The sequence below is a fragment of the Cibotium barometz genome, chromosome 31 (genome assembly GCF_041138505.1).
Source record: "Cibotium barometz isolate CiBa-2024 chromosome 31, ASM4113850v1, whole genome shotgun sequence".
Taxonomy (NCBI): Eukaryota; Viridiplantae; Streptophyta; class Polypodiopsida; order Cyatheales; family Cibotiaceae; genus Cibotium; species Cibotium barometz.
The window spans coordinates 52,454,517-52,475,829 of NC_141076.1; positions in this window are offsets into that span (position 1 = coordinate 52,454,517).

The following is a 21,313-nucleotide window of genomic DNA, read 5'->3' on the forward strand; positions in this document are numbered from 1 at the left end:
TCATGCTGCCTAGGAATATTTTCAATAAAGTTAAGCTCATTAATGATTTACACTAGCATGCAAGCAACTTCAAAAACTAAGTAGTACATTGACAATTTCCATGTGGTCATGCATTATAGTTTATGCAATTGATTGAACACTAAAAACGAAAGAGAGTGGGTATGGAAGAATTACACCTGTAATTGGAGATCTCCTTGATTTGACGAGACAGCTTGCAATTTGATGTAGATATATTTTGATGAATGTTGCGGCAGTCTCAGGACTTGAAAGCGAACCCACCTCAAACTTTTCAACCTGTACAATCAACTAACAAGCACTATACCTCGAGAGGCACATCAGTGTGAAAATTTCAAGACTTGTTTAAGGAATCTAAACTAGAAAAAACTTGAAAACACTAACCTACCTACCAGTCACCACACTACTACTGAGGGTATGGTAAGAGGATGTTGTAGAGTCCTGGCTCTAGCCCTAAGGCTAAGCCTCTATCCGCATCATCCAAACAAATAAAGTCAACCTCAGTAGTGCCATGAGTTTCATCCGTCCATTCATCATTGTCAGATATTTCCTTTTCATTTTCCCATCCACATAAACTCATCAAAAATGTAACCATGCAAGGATAGTCATCTTGTGGAAAAGGAAAGCATTGGGCTATCGGGGATATGTCCTCTACGGAGTAGGGGTCAGTCATGGTCAATAGGCGAATTAGCCATTCTAATTCTTCAACATTTTCCTCTCTGGCTAGTACATCTATATGATCCCATTCAGTTTCAATTACAGGATAGCACATGTGGAATATCTGAGAAAGGTACAGATGATACCTCTCACCAAAGGTAGAAGTGGATGAAGTGTATGATGATCGGGCATCTGCCATATCTATAAACACAGATATAGCATCAGTAGGTTTATGACAGGACAATCTAGTTCTTGATTGTATACGGATATTTCTCTTGTTTTTGTGCTCTTGCTCTTTTTACTTTTTTTTATTTTTCTTTTCTTTGTTTTTTTTTTAAATGTATGAAGCTATATATATACATCCCCTTGAATTTGGCAATTACATGGTCAAGGGAGAAGGTTATAAGGAGGAAGCATTAGAATGTCGAGCGTGAGTACATGCTCCCCCTTTCCTTGGGTAGATCATATTATTTGCAATGATGTTGCAGCCTCTTGGAACCAATTTGTCCAGCGGGTCATAGGTTGTGATGTGGGCAGATAGCTTTTTGTGACCCTTGTGGCCACATCCAATTGCAGAGATGGTAGTGTACACTCCCATTGACGAATGGAGGAAATGGTTTCCGATGATACTATTACAAGGGGAGACGTAGACTCATCGGTTTTTTGTTGGGTGTTGGCAAGAGTAGGTGTAGAGCATGTAGAAACTTCTATATCAGCGTGTGCCTGGCATGAGGAGCTAGAAGCTTCATGTGGCTCCCCCCTTCCTGAGCTAGGTGGTAATGATCGATATCGTTTGGGAATCCAAACTAACTCTGGAAGTGGTGCGGAGCACTCTATTACCTTTCCCTTACCACGATCTTGAATTATCGTTGGGGTGGCAACAATTGGTTTGCAAGGTTTTACAGGTGATGTAGAGGGATTTAGCTTATGTTTAGGGACCCAAATCTGGTCATTTCCCTTGTAGTACCCTTGGGCTACTAATAATTTTTTAGGGATCCATCGCGATGTTAAATTGCCCTTTCTCGGGTGGGTAGCTGCTTTCCTTCTACGAGGCTTCTTGTCTGAACGAGATTGAGCAGGGGAAGTAGCTGTTAACGAAGCTTTAGGGACCCATTTGTATATACTCTTTGGCATAGTGAGCGGAGCCTTAGAGACCACACTGCCTATTTCCACTCTTGGCGTTGAAGCATTAGAGGGGTGGCAAACAATCAAAGATGGTTTTGCCACTGGACTTTGTGATTTTTCATTATCTAGCATTTGAGTTGATGACTTAGGTGCGGGATTTTGAGCGGTCAGATTGAGTGTTGGTTCTTGCGTTGTGACTCGTCTGGTTGCCCAATCGATATTGCACTTGGTGGCCATCATCCATTTGCGCCCTAAGTTTACAGTCCCTTCCATGGTACCAGCAGGCATAACCAAAAAGCTTCGAATTACGGTCCCCTTGTCATAGGCAACCGGAGTGTGCAGAATTCCTGAGATAGGGGTTTTCTTCTTGTTGATTCCTTGAACTTGGATAGCGCTCTTGGATAAAGGTGGTTTTCCAAGTTGACACCACACGCCATATGATAGCAAATTGTGTTGAGCTCCTGTATCCAATAATGCATTATACAGCACCTCCCCGTAAGGACTCTGTAACTCAATTGGGTATCTTAGAGGTGGGTCAGATTCCAGTGCATCCTCCTCTGCTTCCTCGAAAAATACTTGCGTAATTCCCAAGTTGGCTTCTCGTTGTCGCCTAGCACGCTGTTGACGTTCTTTGGCTTTGACTCTCGCTTGTATCTTTTTAAGCTCAGCTTGTTCTTTAGCTACCTTCTTTTGATGGATTGCATGTAACTCCTCCTGGCTCAGGGGGTCATAGTATCTTTTGAATTTACTCCCATTAAGGAATCCAATGGTTTCAACTCCGTCGAGAGTCTCCACTCTGATGGTACCTTGCGGGGTAATTTCACATACTCTATATGGTCCCTTACCAGCATATTTGAGCTTCTTCTTTTTGTTTCGCACTCCATACATCAGGACTTTATCCCCAACCTTGATGTTTTTGTCCTTTAGGTGGCGATCAAACCATTTTTTCCTTCTATCCTTCTCCACAAGGGCATTGTACATAGCCAATTGTCTTTCTTCGTTTAGTCGCTCAAGGATATACAGACGCTCTGCTTAGGGATTACCATCCCAACCCTCTTGAGTAGCAACACAAAGACTAGGAATGACAAATTTCCACGGCATGACTGCTTCTTGGCCATATACCATTTTGAATGGTGTGCAATTAATAGCCACTTTGTACGCAGTACGATAGGCCCATAAAGCTGTCGTCGTAAGCTTTAGATCCCAATCCGTGCGATGAGCTTCAACTGTCTTTGTCAAAATAGAGATTAAAGTCTTGTTGGTACTCTCGGCTTGGCCATTCGCTTGCGGATAGTAAGGAGTAGATTTATGATGGGATATCATGAAATTGGTTGTGAGCTCCTTAATCACTTCATTTATAAAATGCGTACCATTGTCGCTCACAAGTTCAAAAGGACAACCGAATCGTGTGATTATATTTTCAAAGAGGAACTTGGCTGTTGTCCTCGCATCTGCCTTACGTGTCGCTTTCGCTTCAGCCCATTTGGTCTCATAGTCAGTGGCCACAATAATATAGCGAGATTGTGTGTTTCGGGCCACTAGACTAATTGGACCTACAAAGTCTAAACCCCACTTTTCAAATGGTTGGCTTACTTTGATCGGATGTAGGGGCATCTGATCTTTCCTCTGGGGTTTCTTATATCGTTAGCATTCATCACAACCCTTCACAAAGAGTGATGCGTCTTGGAACATAGTGGGCCACCAATACCCTGATTGTAAGATCTTTCGCGCAGTTAAGTCTCCTGAGAAGTGACCACCGGCTACGCCCATATGTGCCTCTTGCAAAATGTATAGATACTCATCCTCTCGGGCACAACGCCTAAGAACGTCATCCTTTCCTCTTTTATAAAGAGTCCCTGCTATCAGGCAATAGGGTTCGCATTCTTTGATCAGTTTTCGAGCTAGATTTTTATGAAGCTCCTTGGGTGGAAAGCCATTAACCAAAAAGTTAACAATCTTCTCACTCCATTCAGGCACTGTCTCCACCCCATGAACAGGGAAGTGTCAGGTAAGTCATCATCAACCCCTGTAGAGGAGCCTCACCATTGGGTATGCGAGACAAATGATCAGCCATAACATGTTTCTTGCTAGGTCTCACAACAACTGTGAAATCAAACTCAAGAAGAATCAATAGCCATCGTGTGATTCTTCTTGTGGAGCATGGTTTGTTTACCAGATACAACAATGCTTGATGATCTACATAGAAAACAAACTTGGTGGCAAGGAGGTAATAACAAAATTTCCTTACTGCATATATCATTGCCAACCCTTCTCGCTCCGTAGTGGTGTAGTTCATCTCAGCCCTGGCGACTGGCAAAGCTAATGGGGTAGTCTAGCTTGTGTTCTCCAAGTTGAGTTAACACACACCCAATAGCAAAGTTTGATGCATCAATATGCACATGGAAGAGTAAATCCCAGTTAGGCATTCTCAAGATTGGAGCACTCGCCAAGGCCTTCTTTAATAGCTCATAGGCACGGTCACATTCTTCGGTCCAAATAAACTCGATGAGAAGCTTATACAATGGTCGAGCTATCTCGGCGAAGAAGAGAATAAACCTTCGATAATAACCAATGTGGCCTATAAAGCGTTGGACTCCCTTGTAGTTGGTGGGTGGGGGTAATTCCAGAATGACCTTGATTTTACTCTCGTCAGTGGAAATCCCATTTTTGGACACTATATGCCCTAAGATAACTCTGTGTTTAACCTAGAATTGGCATTTGAAAGGATTCAATGAGATGCGATATAATCTACACCTTTCAAATATTTTTCGTAAACACATCAAGTGCTCATCCCAAGAGGAATGAACACAAAGATCGTCTAAGAAAGCTTCACAGAAGTCCCTTAGATATTCCTTAAAGGCCGTGTTTATCAATCGTTGGAACGTTGCAGGTGCATTGGTCAAGCCAAAAGCCATGACCCGAAAGGCAAACACTCCAAACTCCGTGATAAATGCTGTTTTAGCTTGGTCCTCGACTGCAATTGTGATCTGGTTGTAACCTGAGTACCCATCTAAAAAGCTATATGCCTCCTTGCCTGCCACTCTTTCAAGCACATGTTCAGAATATGGCAAGGGGTAATGATCCCTTCTGGTGGCTGCATTAACCTTTTTGAGATCAACGCACACTCTGAGTTTCCCATTCTTCTTTGGCACGATGACGATCGGAGAAACCCATTCTGAGTGCTCAATTGGGTATATGAATCCACATTTTACCAGCTTTTCAATTTCCTCTTGTACAATCTTTACGTACTTAGGATTCATTGGGTAGGGACGTTGCTGGACTGGTTTAGCAGTGCTAATCATTGGAATCGTGTGTTGCACCACCGAGGGTGGAACACCCTTCATATCATGATATGTCCAAGAAAATATGTCCTTGAATTCTTTAAGAAGCTTCGTAAGTGCAGCTTCTTCCGCCTTGGTGAGGTCTTGAGCAATAAAAACTGGTTTAGACTCCTCACCCTGATCTGCTAAGTCTATCTCCTTGACTACCGCAGGGCCATCGTAGACACCGCTACTCCCATTGGTAGGCGATCGTTGGGCTTTTGTGTAGACTACTTTACGTTCCCCTGTGGTGAATGATTTGAAATGCTCGGGTGCGGGGTGTAAGTCTACTGGTTCTTGTTGTGCCAGGCTTGTTTCTTTCAATTCCGCTTCCTTTTGCTGCTGAGCTAACTCTTGGTTTTGTCGTCTTCTTGCAGTACGACTTAGTTTCGGCTTCTCTTCGATTTCTAATTGGGCGACGTCATGAGGTTGCGGAATACACTACATGACACTTTGGAGGTATTGTCCCCAATTATCCGCCAATGGCTCCTACATAACTAAGCCATTTTGCAGTGGATCTTTCCTTGTTTATTGCAGTGCGTACATTAGCTCGATAGCGTTGGCGCTTATGTTTCGTTTTCTTCTTACCAAGTTTTTGATTTTTGTTTCTATCAGATTCGGACTCACTTGGTCGATCTTCACTTTCGGATGAACTGCAGGAGGTCACTGTCCTAGGCCTTGAGCACCTTGCTTCCACCTTTGGGTGAATATTTGATTCATTTTCCCCATCAGGCTCAGGGTCAGTTTCTTCGCTACTTTCAGTGTCGGTGGAGTTTGCCACTTTCTCGCCATCAGGGGTCAAGTGCATAACACCTATCATGTTTATTGGCACTAACGGTGGCATATCTTGCCCCTCTATTTCCCCATGTGTCTATGGTTGCCGCTAGGTGTACCCAATCCACGTTATCCGACTCAGTCATACCTGGTAGGACATCCATGTAAGGAGAATCTTTCCCATCATCAGTCTCTTTTTTGCATGTATAGCAATACCTTAATGGGGCGGAATGAACAGTGGTATCTGATCGATTATCGATGATAACCTTGCTTCCTAAAGGATGTGCACGACCATTCTCAAGATCAACTCGAATGACAGAGTCCTGGAATTGTAGGTAGACATGGTTTTTCGACCAGTCATGTACCATTTGTGCTTCCCTCATGAAAGGACGTCCTAAGATCATTTGATATGACATAGGATGCTTGGAGAAATCCATTACAATGAAGGTATGTTTTACCTTGTATCCCAGGACCTTGATCTTAAGGTCCCTTAACATTCCAATAGGTTTAGCAATAGTTCCATTTGCCATTTTAACCACTATGTTTGTGACTTCGAGGTGAGGTCTTCCCATAGATTCCCAACAGTTTTTAGTCACAATGCTCACTCCAGCACCACCATCAAGGATTCCCTTTAGAGTTAACCCCTTGGTAGTAATGGGGAGGGTTGCATTAGATTCGTCCCCTTCAAAGTACTGTCCCAACTTGTTAACAGGTATTTCCACGATCGATTTTCATCTAAGTTGGGTTGTAGATCCCAATGCTCCCCTTCATCTTGAAGCGTGTCAGGTCTATCCATATTTGCAAATTATGGTAGCCCCGCCTTTAGTTCTCCATTGAGAAATGCCCGAAGAGCTAAGAATAGCTCAAGATCTCCGTATAATTTGGATATGATCGTGGTTCTGATCTCAGAGGACATGAAATCCATTAGCTTAGACACATTCAACGGTACTTTTTGAGACATCGCCCCTTGACTAGGGATTGGTGAAGATGGAATCACTTCCTCTTCGATGGGGTCAGGCATTCCCTCACTAAACATTCTTTCCAGCAAGAAGGGTGTTTGCCCACTTCCTGATGTCCTATCCTCACTTTCTTCCCAAATGATACTAGGTATAGCTAACGGTTTATGGTTCCTGTGAGGCTGAACTTGCGTAGGAAACACTGTGTCTGGAATTTTGATTTTTCTCCAGTTCTCTTTGTGTTTCTTCCACCAAACCCCTTAAGTGTTGCACTTGTTCAATCTCCTCAACTGGGTTTGGGTAAGTTCCAATCTTTTTCTTGAGGGTTTTTGGCCCACGTGGCTTGTCTTGGTGGGGAGTCTCAGTCAGTTTGGCTGGTCGAGAGGGCATTAACTGACTTGGTTGTGGGGCCGAGAAAGTTTCCTTCTGTTTCCCCTTATTTATGTACTCGCTTGATTCTCCTTCATTGCGCTCCTGAGTGGGTTCTTCCCTTAAGGTAGTGGCTTTGGTCCCCATGGTTTCTATTGAATCGGAATCATCTTCAGGATCATTCATATACACGGGGTCGTCTCATGTCCCTATGTTAGTCTTTGAACTAGGCTTGGAGCTCGTGGCATTAAGCGATCTCTTCCGCCGTGTTTTCTTTTTCTTTGCCTGAGCGATTGATGCAGTATCCCTCTCTTCAAGAATGTAGTTTTGATTTTGAAGCATTGACCATGTAACTACATTCGCGAGTACAACGGGTGTGGTTCCTCGTGCTTGGTTGGTGACCTCAACCAAATTCAATGGCGTAATCTTGGGTGCATTAGGATTATGTGGACATTGAGCAATCAAATTATCTATGCCACAATGATTACATGTAAGTACCAGCGTTCCCGATGTGCTCCCTTGATTTGGTTGCATTTGAGTAGAGATCTTCTATAGCCTATTAGGGCACTCTACTACACGATGCGGTCCACCACACTCGTAGCATTGAAGAGGTGGTCTCCTTGCCAAGGTGTTAAGGTTTTGCCCTCTTGTGGCGAGAGCAGCCGCTTGATAGACAGGCTTAACTTGCCCGAAATGATCCTCCATGTAGTACTGGGGAATCATTTCAAACGTATCAATCCCGTATGGAGCAGTGGGGTCTATCTCCTCTTCATAATCCTCACATGCACTATGTGACTCACAACCCATCTGGTTTACAGGGGTAATCCTTGGATGTGGAGGTTGTGGTCCTAGCACTGGCGGTGGTAACGGCACAGACTAGACTACATTCGGATTCCTTGGAACTATGTGCTGTGACGACGGTTACTCGACAGGTTGTGCAGGCATTAGCGCGGGTACTTGAGGTGTATTTGACCAGGCTAGTGGTGCCTGATTCGCCAACATTCGCTTAAGTACTAGGCAATCCTTAGATTGATGGCCGTACTTACCACATGCATTGCAATTCCCATTGAATTTAACTCTGAATGTGGGACATTCACTCGTGCTATGTGGTCCTAAGCACACCGAACACCATTGTTTCTCTCTCCTTGGGTACATATGGCTATTCTGAGGAGCTCGATTACCCCTAAAGTATTCTTGGAGAGCCTTAGTAAGATCGGTCATCACAGACATTTCAGATATCTTAGGTTCCTTGGCAATAGGTTTCACCGTCATTGGCTCGTGCCCAGATACTTGCGAACTAACGGATTTTGTCTCCGAAGACACCTTTTTACTTGCAATCATCAAGTTGTCTTCTAACTGGATTGCATTGGCAGTGACTGCTTCCCACGTTGTAAGACCTCTAATGACTAGGCCATTGTAAATGTCCTCGTGGCACAATCCTCGAATGAAACTATCGAGGAGTTGGTTGTTATTGAAGCGTTCATCGGGAGTGCAGCGAGAATTTAGATGCTTCAATCGACTTATAAAGTCTCTCACTGACTCCCCTTCCTCGCGTTCAGCTTTTTGGAGTTGAGATGCTACCCCCCACCAAAGCACACCCTCGCATATGTATTCTTTCAAGAACAATCTCTTGAGAGTGGGGTAGTGAGTGCGCTCTTCAACCCTTAAGGTTCGATACCAATCTCCGGCCTTCCCACTCAAGGTTAAGCCTAAAGCTTTACACTTATGCAGCTCATTGTGCTCTTCCAAAGAATCACACACGTGTTCAAAAACTTCAATGTGTTTCCTAACATCCTCGTTACCACTGAAGTTTTGAGTGAGCTTAGCCACTTGTACTGCCTTGCTTCTAGGTTCTCTCTCAGGCATGCCCCGCATGTTTTCCGCAATGGATCGTCCGATCGTCTGAGCAAACGTTGCGAGATCACCTAGGTGAGTAGGCATAGCTAGTGGAGGCACTTCTGGGATAGCCTGGCTGATAGGAGTTGGCATTGGTCTGAGTATGTTGGCAAACGACGTAGGATATGATATGTGACTAGGCCTAGCTCCCCTTGGATAATGGTTATGATAAGGTGGTCGTGGAGCATACGCCATTGGCATACTAAGAGGCGTAGGAGCTACATGAGCATGAGTAGCGATGGGTACATATGGTTGATAGGCACTGGCACGCACTGTTGTAGGTACTGTTCCACTAGGTAGCGGTGTCGTACTAACTACAGCGGTAACAGGTGCATTTTTCGCTATGCTCATCATTGGGGTAGGCATTGTGGATTCCTGAATGGAAAGTTGAGCCAAGGTTGGAAAGCTAAAGTTACTACTCGTGGGCTCAACCTGCATTGAGACTCCAGGCGAAACAACATACGAAGGGTCTATGGGACTCATCGAGGGAGTCTCCAATTGTGATAGGGTTGGTTGTTTGGCCTTGCCCATATCCAAAAGCCTCATAGGGCCAGTGGAAACTAGGTTCACTCCCCTATTTTGCCTCTCAATTTGGATAATTCTATGAATAACCTCACATATCATTTGCTATTGCTCTTCTAGATTAGTGCCGCTAGATGTAGATCGTGGTACTTCTAACCAACCCACATGGTATGTGTAACCCGTGTATAGGTCTGTTAGAGTCTCTGTGTGTAGATCATATTCCCAATTTTCATTGAGAAATATCCCATCTAGACTTGGTGTGCCAAACGGTTCTCTTGAAGTGGATGCAATGTCACTTCTTATGGATTGGCTTCTAGGGACCTCTACTTTAGGAAGAGCATCGGAATGTGGTAGCTCAGTAGGGCTCTCATTAAACGAAGTGGGTAGAATATCCACATGGACACTCTTTGGGAGGGTAGGGTCTACATGAGATGTGAATGGCGAATCCACTACCCCACCTTCTTCATTTACTTCGCTTGTCGCATGTTCAGAGCGTGTAGCTCTACTAAAGGTCTCTATTAGACGACTAAACATGCTAGATCCGGGTTGTGGGGCCCAACCTGGCATGTTTGGCTTGTCTCCTCAGGGTTCTTGGTAGGGTGTCCTTCCATGGCTTCTGAGTCAGAGGACGAGTCACTATCCACTATTCGTGGATCTTGGGTTCCAGCGAAGGCCAAGATGCTAACGTGGAGGGATGGTGTGAGCCTGCATAAACTGAAACGCTTTCTAGTGGTTCAGGCTCTAGCACCCGACCAGAACGTAGATGCATGTGACGTGGGTACCCTACGTGCGTTGGTAACTACCCTTGAAACTCACACGAGTGGTTTCTTAGGTGTTTCGCACCCCGTTTTTACTTGTTTTTAGATTGTTTTTAACTCGTTTTTGACCCCCTTACTTATGGTCGAACCTGGACTAGGGCGTGTGATAGCTCGAAACGAGCGTATCGTTCAAAGGGTCCTAGTGTGCTTTACAGCACCGTGTTCGCCTATCTAGAGCTCCTGTAGTCCTCAAAACAGTTCGTTTCCCTTGGGGGGAAGGGGCAAAAGCCTATTTGCTTGTGGAGGAAAGGGTGAGGGCTTTATCCCACATGCTCACTTTACTCCTTGGGGAGTGGGCTACATATAGGGCACAACTTCCCATAAGCTCTCACTTGAAGGAAAGCTATGGAGGCTCACTCTCCTATATATATATATATCAAAAGACCGAGACCGAGGCCGGGGTCGGGGTCGGGGTCGTGGGTCAATTGGGGTTCTTTCTTTTCAAAATTTTTTTTCTCCAATTAGAAAATCTTTCCTCTCTACACGTTTGGTTCTTTCTTTAAAAATTTAATTTTTTATTTTTTAAATTTTTATTTTTTATTTTTTTAGATAAGTTTTCTAGGGTTTCTTTAGGGTTCAGCCTTGGCCGCGGCGCAGTTCACACACAGCACAGGTCTAGGGATTCAGAAATCCCCCTCGCATGCAGAAAACCAGATAATAGAATGCACGCCCACACGCGGAGCGGAAAAATAACAAAAGAAACAGAAATGCAGAAGACAAATTGCAAAAACAGAGATTGAAAACCACAGAAACACCTCAACAGCAACACAGACGCCTTTCCTACAGTGTAAATTAAACTTCACGCAGCAGCCCGAACTGCAAACTAGAGCTTGGTGCAGGGCAACTCCCCGGCAGCGGCGCCAAAAATGTGCGCTTTTGTCGCACAGGTCGTAGTTGGGGACTTGCCGGGACACCGTATGCGAGCCACGAATGGCTGCAAGCATACAACCAGGGAAGGAAGCTCAAAACAGAATGCAAAAGGTGTGTCACTCACCGCTTAACTGCCGCCTTGAAGGATTCCCGCGTCGCAGCCGTGAAGGAGGAGCCGCCGTCGCCGCTCTACCGCCTCGCCGCCGTCGCCGCCGTGCCGCTACACAGTGCGCTCGATCGCTCTCTCTCTCTCTCTCTCTCTCTCTCTCTCTCTCTCACACGGAGGAGAAGGAAACCAAGGAGATAAGGCAAGAGCACTCTTGTATTCACAACACATGAGAATGAGGATTTTAGGGTTACATTTGACTCTTATAGGTGACTTGGCCGTTCACACTTGGGCGCCCATACATGGCCGGCCGATCCTAACCCTTATCCTACTGATATTCAAGGTGCGCCTCTCATCGGCGATCACCCAATCCCTTCATCCTTAACATATGGTGCCGACAAGCCCGGCCCATGACTTAGAATATTTAAATTAATGACGTAAAACATAATACGTCTCAATGTCCCCGTCATAGGTTAACATCGAATTAACCCCCGGAGCTCAGCCGATAGCCCAACGTGCTTACAAAATGCCAGTCCCTGAAGCCATAGAACTTAAGGAGCAGTTAAGACAACTGTTAGAGCACGGATTCGTCAAACCCAGTGTCTCACCTTGGGGTGTGCCCGTTCTCTTTCAAAAGAAGAAAGATGGAACGTTAAGACTCTCTGTATTGACTCTAGAGTCTGAGGACTGAATCAATTAACAATTAAGAATAAGTATCCTATTCCTAGGATTGATGAACTTCTGGATCGATTAAGTGGTACCCAAATGTTTACAAACATAGATCTCAAATCCGGGTACTACTAGATCAGAATCAAGGAGCAAGACATCCCAAAGATAGCATTCAATACTTGCTATGGGCATTATGAGTTCACAGTCATGCCGTTTGGATTAACTAATGCCCCAGCAACATGCAATCGTCTTATGCAAGACATTCTCAGAGAATACTTGGATGATTTTGTTCTTGTCTTCTTTGATGATATCTTAGTATACTCGAAGAATGCTGCAGACCATGAAGATCATGTGCGCAAAGTCCTGGAAATCCTAAGGAAACACCAACTCTTTTGCAAAGACTAGCAAGTGTTCCTTCTCTGTTGACCAGGTGGAATACTTGGGATTTATAGTGTCAAAGGATGGGATTTCTCCTGACCCTGCAAAGATCCAAGCAGTAGTTGAATGGCCAGAACCCAAGTCAGTAAAGGAAGTCAGAGGATTCCTAGGATGGTATATGATCTTTATACCTAGGTATGCTCAGATAGCATCCCCTTTAACTAACCTTCTCAAGAAAAGTACACTTTTTTAGTGGACTGCAATTTGTCAGAGTGCCTCTGACAAGCTGAAGATAGCCTTTGTAACCAACCCTGTCCTTAAATTGCCAGATTTTACCAAACCCTTTGAGGTAGTTATTACTGATGCCAGTGGATTTGCCTTAGGCGGTGCTCTAATGCAGGAAGGTCATGCAGTGGCCTATGAATCCAGAAAACTCAGAACACATGAGAGGAATTATGCCATCCATGACTTGGAGTTACTCTCAGTAGTGTATGCTCTGAAGTTGAGGAGACATTATCTTTTGGGACAAAGATTCACCTTGATGAGACAGATCATCAAAGTCTGAAGTGGATCTTCACCCAAAGGGATCGCAACATGCGTCAAAGGAGATGGATGCAGACCCTGTAGGAATTTGATTTTGAAATAAAGTATCGATCGGGGAAAGAAAATGTGGTTGCAGATGCGCTCAGCAAAAAAGCCTCCTTGCTTGCAATTACAGTGGTGTTAAATTCATTGATCAATGAAGCAAAGGAGAAAATCATGCAGGACAAATTCTTTGCCTTTATTTTGCTACCCTTCTGATGCAGGAAAGCAATAAATAATCAGTTATGTATCGCCAATGATGCAGGAATAAAGGGAAGATTTCTGAGAGAAGCCCATGATAGATTGATAGCTGGACATCCAGGGTTTATAAAACCCTATATGTATGTGAAGAAAAGCTTCTTCTGGCCAGGACTGAAAAAGGATGTACTTGATCATGTAAGAAAATGCTTAATGTGCCAAAGAGTCAAAGCAGAGAGAGTCAAGATGCCAAGGAAACTGCAGCCTCTAGATGAAGTGGGAATGCATCAGATGGGTCAATGGACAAACACAAAGCCGGACTTGTAGCTAAGGGTTATGCTTAGCGGCTAGGCATCGACTATGAGGATACCTTTGCACCGACCGAGGATGACCACGATTCGGACCGTTCTGGCCCTTGCTTCTTCTTCGTGGTGGCCCGTATTTCAAATGGATGTTAAATTTGCATTTCTTAATGGTGACCTGTAAGAGGAGGTGTATGTTGAGCAGTCTCTAGGCTTTGAGGCTCTAGGATCAAACGGGATGGTGTACAGGTTGCGGAAGGCCTTGTATGGTCTTAAGCAGGCTCCGAGGGCTTGGAATCAAAAGATTGAATCCTTCTCTCAATAATAAAAATTTGACAATACCATACTGCCAGGAAGTGGATCCAACTTTAATCTATAATGCTGAATGAAAAAGGATACAAGCCTCTTCCACAAAAGCCCCTCTACACAACGACCGACCATCCACGTCAACAACCAACTCCGATAAAGCCTCTACTCCTTCAACCCCATCCTCACCTATGAAGTTCGATGCCAAAACCTTGCAATCATTAGCTATTCCTAAAGAAGTTCCTAGAGCCCAACCATCTATCTCTAAATAAGGAAATCAAAGGAAAGACCTCGGAGCCTATGCCTCTTCATCTCACCAAAGGAGATAACCACATGCTCAAAGACCTCGTCCATCGACAACCACTCCACAAGAGACTCTAACCTCATCATCATCAACAATGCCCACCCATGAGTCTCAAACTTGTAGCCTCAATGCCTACCAAAGTCAAGGAGGGCCCCAAACCTTCCACATCAACCCTAAAGAAAACTCCACCAAGACACACAATCACAATATCTTAATAGTATCAAAATGTGGGTGGAGAAGCATCTACTTGTAGCTCAAGGCTACTATGAAAGTGCCAATCAAATTTGGGTGCCTCGACAGAGTTAAAACCTCTTCCTCAATGCAACAATCGGAAGACAACGAAAAAGAAAAGTACTCCACAATGCAGTCCACAAAAGCCTATGCAAGTTCCTCAAAGAACTCCACCAATGCAACAAGTGTGGGTACCAAAAACACTGTTGCAAGCACAAGGGTACTACCAAATAAATACCAAAGCTTGGGTCCCAAGGCACATAATAAAGTCCCCTAAGCTTGCACAAAGAAAAGAGCCTCAACACCAAGCACATCGGCCACCAAATTACAGTGTTCGTCAAAGGTGGGTGCCTGTGCATGTACTTCAAAAACACAGATACTATGGTGGTAATTCCATCACATGGTTGCCAAAATTGAACAATGTGAAGAAAACCTCACCAACCGACTTCAACCCCAAACAACTTCACCTAAAGTTCAACAAGAATGGAGGCCCAAGCAAGATAACCCAAAAGAAGGAGAAAAAACTTCTAAAACTAAGAAAAATAAAGGACAACAAAATGTCGAAACCAAGGTCGAATTAAAAGACAGGGAAAAAGAGCCTGTATAGTCAACATAAACCCAAAAAGGGACATAAACACAAAAGAGCCAAAAGCTATACATGATGCAGAAGCATCCACCACACAAACCTCAACACCCATATATGCAACACAGAATACAAAAACCCAAAATAAAATTCGATCTCGTCTCGCATGGGTAAACGCAATGAAAAACTGACAATCCAAAGAAAGTCAAAAAATGAAACAAGTTCTAGTACATCACTAATTGAGGATGAAACAAGTTCTTACTCTTCGCTCAATGATGACCACATAGACCAATCAAGAAACTAGAGCCCACCCAACCACCCCAAATGGATAATTGTAAGATTCCTCCCCAGCCTCTCAAGATGTCCAGCATCTTCCCCTGTAATCAATTCCCTCTTCAGAAATATAAAAGATCTTGTCTCTGCCTATTTTGACATAGAGAGAGAAAATATTCTAGAGAGAGAATATTCAGATTTTGAATATTTTTAGATAGAAAAATTTCTCATATTATTAAAATGAATTCCCCTGAAACAGAAATTCAAAAAGAACTTTCCAATGTGCAATTGGAATTTATTGGAAATGGGTATAAAGGACCTTAGCCTAAGGGTCTAGATTTTCAGAAATTTTTGGATTATGGTCCAATTAAGGTTCCTATGGGCCAATAGCATCAATCCATGTGTGGGAAGGAGATAAATCTAATTTTGTAAAAGAAGATACCCAAAAATGAGTAAATGCTCACATAAGATGAAGAGTTGACTATGTACAAGGTTTATTAGTAAGAAACTATGAGCAACATTAAAAATATGAGATATTTTGGGTATAATGATTCCATTTTGACACATATGTAAGGAAGGGGAGTCCCTTAAAGGAGGTGCATACTTCACATGCTTGAATGAGTTTTAAACTCAAAAATAATGCGATATTTTTATCTCTCCTCTCTCTTGAATCAAACCAAATCAAAATGGAACCAAACCGAATCAAAAAGGAACCAAACTAACTAGATCTAAATCTAGTCCAAATTCAACCAAACTGAATCTAGAAAATTCTAGAATTCAGTTAGCTTTGGTTAGAGCTTCCCTCTCCTATAAATAGAACATGAGTCCTTTGAAAAAAATAGGAGAATTTTACTATACTAAAGTTATGCTGAAATAATGCTAATTTCTACTATTCTCTAAAATTCTCTCCAAATTGAAGAAATTGGAGCTTCCCTCTTTCTTCAATTCCCCATTGGTGACTCCATCAACATGCTAAACCAATTGATTGGTTGGGGGCCTCTACCGTGAACAAAGAATCAAGCAATTTGTAAGGTAATTAGTGAATTTTGATCATTTTCTATAATTTCTCAATGTTTCTCTCTTCTCAACCCCTCTCAAGCTTGAGAAGCTTAATTGGAATGGTTTTTGAATGCTATTGAAGTTAATTGATGAATGGTAGTACTTGAATTACATAAATTGATGAATGCTATTGAAGTTAATTGATGAAAGATAGTAAAGAATTACATAAATTTTCATTTATGCTTAATTCTAATGGTTTTTATGTAATTTCTCTCTCTCACTCAAAGAATGGTCATTCTCATGACCTATTCTCAATCCAAGTGAAGCTTTTCATAAAGCTTTTCCCTAATTTAAGATTAATCTATGCTTGAGGCCAAATTAATGGCTTTTTTCTATGCTTTTAGTTTATGTATTTCTTGAATACTGATGATTCAATCCATTATGGGTTAATGATCCAATTAGGGATCATTCTAATCATTCTCTTAATGATAAGCTTTATCCTTCAAAATAATTTGAGATTTATCAGTCATAGTAGCAGCAGAGCTATGGTAAAATTTTTATAAAAATTACACATAAAATAATTTCATTCAAAGCAATAAAAGAGGACTTCCTACCATATTCTAGGAATTATCATCCTAGATTAATTGAAAGGTATTCATTGTAATCATAGAGAAATTGATTTTATATTATGCGTAATTGGATTTCATGCATAGAGGTATGCATAAAAGATTATTATTTTAATGTAAAAGTGTTACTTTTATCATAATTGGATTTCATGCATAGAGGTATGCATAAAAGATTATTATTTTAATGTAAAAGTGTTACTTTTATCATATTTGAAATTCATGTATAGAGGAATGCATAAAAGTTGATCATTTTATTATAAAAGTGTTACTTTTATCATATTTAAATTTCATGCATAGAGGTATGCGTAAAAGATGATTATTTTAATGTAAAAGTGTTACTTTTATCATATTTGGATTTCATGCATAGAGTTATGCATAAAAGTTGATTATTTTATTATAAAAGTGTTACTTTTATCATAATTGAATTTCATAATAGAGTTATGCATAAAAGTTGATTATTTTATTGTAAAAGTGTTACTTTTATCATAATTGAATTTCATGCATAGAGGTATGCATAAAAGTTGATTATTTTATTATAAAAATGTTACTTTTATCATATTTAAATTTCATGCATAGAGGTATGCATAAAAGATGATTATTTTAATGTAAAAGTGTTACTTTTATCATATTTGGATTTCATGCATAGAGGTATGCATAAAAGTTGATTATTTTAATGTAAAAGTGTTACTTTTATCATATTTGGATTTCATGCATAGAGGTATGCATAAAAGATGATTATTTTATTATAAAAGTGTTACTTTTATCATATTTGAATTTCATGCATAGAGGTATGCATAAAAGTTGATTATTTTATTATAAAAGTGTTACTTTTATCATATTTAAATTTCATGCATAGAGGTATGCATAAAAGATGATTATTTTAATGTAAAAGTGTTACTTTTATCATATTTGGATTTCATGCATAGAGGTATGCATAAAAGTTGATTATTTTATTATAAAAGTGTTGCTTTTATCATTATTGAATTTCATGCATAGAGGTATGCATAGAAGTTGATTATTTTATTGTAAAAGTGTTACTTTTATCATATTGGATTTCATGCATAGAGGTATGCATAAAAGATATTCTTTTTATACTAAAAGTGTGATTTCATCATAAATGGATTTTATGCATAACTTAGATGCATAAGATAAATTTTTTTATTCTAAAAGTGTGAATTTATGCATAGGAAGATACATAAAAGATTGAATTTTAATTCAAAAGTGTCATTTTCATTTAAAATGAATTTATGCATAGGAAGATGCATAAAAGATTGATTTTTACTTCGAAAGTATTAATCTCCTTAAATGGAATTTATGCATAAATAAATGTGTAAAGAAATCTTATATCAAATATAAGAATTCTCTTGTATTTTATAAATAGATATGAGATGTGATAGGATGTGATAAGAGGTGTATGAGATGTGATAAGAGGTGTATGAGATGTGATAAGATGTGATAAGAATGCGTATGGAAAGTGATAGGATGTGATAAGAGGTGTATGAGATGTGATAAGATGTGATAAGAGGTGTATGGGATGTGATAAGATGTGATAAGATGTGATAAGAGGTGTATGGGAAGTGATAGGATGCGTATGGGAAGTGATAGGATGTGATAAGAGGTGTATGAGATGTGATAGGATGTGATAAGATGTGTATGAGAAGTGATAGGATATGATAAGAGTGTATGAGAGGAGTTAGGATGTGATAAGATGAGTTAAGATGTGATAAGATGTGTATGGGATGAGGTAAGAAGTGTATGTGATGGGATAAGATGTATATGGGTTGTGATAGGGTGAGAATGGATGTGATGTAAAAGAATAGATGTGAAGGCGTATGTGGTTATATGAATGGGAATGTGGAAATGAATGTATGAATTTGAATGTGGATGTGGATGTATGAATGAATGTGGATATGGATGTAGATACGGATGTGGGTGTATGTATGTGGATGTGGATGTATGAATGAGGATGTGAAAATGGATGTATGCATGTAGATGTGTATGTATGAATGTGAATGTGGATGTGGATGTGGATGTATGGATGTAGATACGGATGTGGATGTATGAATGAGGATGTGAAAATGGATGTATGCATGTAGATGTGGATGTATGGATGTGAATGTAGATGTGGATGTGGATGTATGGATGTGGATATGGATGTGTATGTATAAATGCGGATATGGGATTGGATGTATGATGTGGATGTACGAACATGGATGTGTATGTAGAATAATGAATGTGAATGTATATATGAAATAATGTGTCGTCGAATGAGTGAATGAATGAGAATGAGTACACATATGAATAGAATGTGGAATAAGTAATGTGGACCGAGGAGGGATAATGTGGAAAGACGAGAGTTCGATATAGAAACTGTATTTTGTGACCTGTTTGTAAATGACTGTTTTATGTCAAGAATGCTGGGGAATCATTTTGACCGTCTTGTGGATTAAGGTCATGGAGACCAATCTGATAAAGTTGCAACTGTGCTGACGGAGAGTCAATGGAGGACGTCTCGCGTAGCAAGGTCGACCGAGGTCTTGACCAGCCTCGGTTTGATTTAAATGGTGAGCTTCCGGTACGGTGGATGAGGGACCAAGGAAGCGGCCTATGAATGAAGCGCTAGGTCACCTGTGAAGGATCCTAGAGGGTGCTGACCATACGGTGCTCGGGCTCTGGGTCGCCGAAGATACACACACGTGCGTCGTGGAAGATATTGGAACAAGGACTCAACTTAGAGTTGTTTTCTGAAACCGGGCATGGATCTAGTTGACTGACCTTGCTAGTCCTCAACGGATGAGTCCATGGCTCTCTTATATGGATCTGTTGATTGATCTTGCTGATCTTCAACGAGGATTCCATCTTGATTTTTATATGTGAAAATATGGCCGGGTACTATGAGCTAGGAACTATTGAAAAGGCCCCTGAGTGAACAGGTGGTGAGCGTTCTGGTTGCCAATGATGCCATAAGTACACCGATGAATGAATGACTGGAAATATGGATTCAACCAGAGATTTTGAGGATTGATATCAATGACATAATGGTTTCATTAAAGGATTGTTTTAAAGTTAGTTGATGCTGAGAAAAAGGCAATTTCATATTGGGTGTGTAAGTGGTGTGACTAGTTTTATGTTTGCATGAAATTCCGGCTAGGGGACCTGGGAACTCTTTTCCCTGGTACCCGGGACAAAAACCTAACCAAATTCCTAATTGGATCCCATCACTACAGTGGTTGGGTGGTTGGCTAACCCATGGGACTAGATGGGGTTAGGTTGGACTGATGGATCCGTAAATCGAGACTCAATTTCTGTTATTACGATAGATAAAGTAAATCCCGGATAGAAATTGTTCTATGGATAGGAATCAACGGCTGTGCCTCTTGATGGGGAAAAAAGCGTTGATCTCAATGATCCAAGTGCAAGTTTCTTCCTTTTTCTGACCGAGTATCTTTATAGGTGCAGTCGGATCAGCTTGATCAGTAATGGTCTTGACTACATTAAAGTAAAGAGTTATTTTGGTGAAATCGCCCATGCTTTCCGGGTAAAGGAAGTTTTTCCGGGTTCGGTTTTGGAAAAACCGACGGATTAGTCTCTTGTCCGGATATCCGTGTGGTGGGCGAGGCCCCGAGTGTGGGACCCTGGCCCGCGCAGAAGTGCTACTTCCGCTGCTAGTACCCCGAATCCATTGCGCGGTGGGAACAGGGATCTCACAATAATAATGATCACGTGACATATGCGGAATGTAAAAAGCAAGATTAGAAGAGTATGCTTAGCTTGGTTGAATGTCTTATAGGGTCACCGGTTGTGATTGAACCTCATAATGCCAAACCTAAAACAACAACCAAGATACAAAGCCTAGAGGAGCACCGCTTTCCCTTTCAAGAGGAAGACATACTCTCTACAGAAGAGTCATTTAAAATAGATTTTACAAACTATAGGCTTGAGAAAGCACGTGAGGAATTCGATAATTCCCTTACAAGATTAAAACGGTCTCTCAAAACCTCATTCGGTGGAATGCTCTTCTCTCATAATAAAGCCAGCATCACATCGGCACTTGCACCTTTAATGGCTCAACACCTGAGTTACACAAGGACATAACAAGCTCCATAAAATAGGACTGTGAGGATTCACAAGTTTCCAAACAGCCCTCATTAAGAATTGTCAAAGGACCAAGTGTGCTTGTGTGTACACATTGGGTACTCTTGAAAAAGCAGAGACCCAAACAGAGTATGAAAGTGAATGGGAATATGAAACAGAAATAGGATCTGAAGCTGAGACAATAACAAAAACAGCCATGGTTCCTTTGGAATATTATATCATGATATGGTTGGATTTCCCTACAGGCAATGATGTTCAGTGCAAACGCGCATTGATTAGCCCTTGAGCTAGTCATAACATTGTGACAATAGACACTTGGGTGTCATTGGGACAACCTAA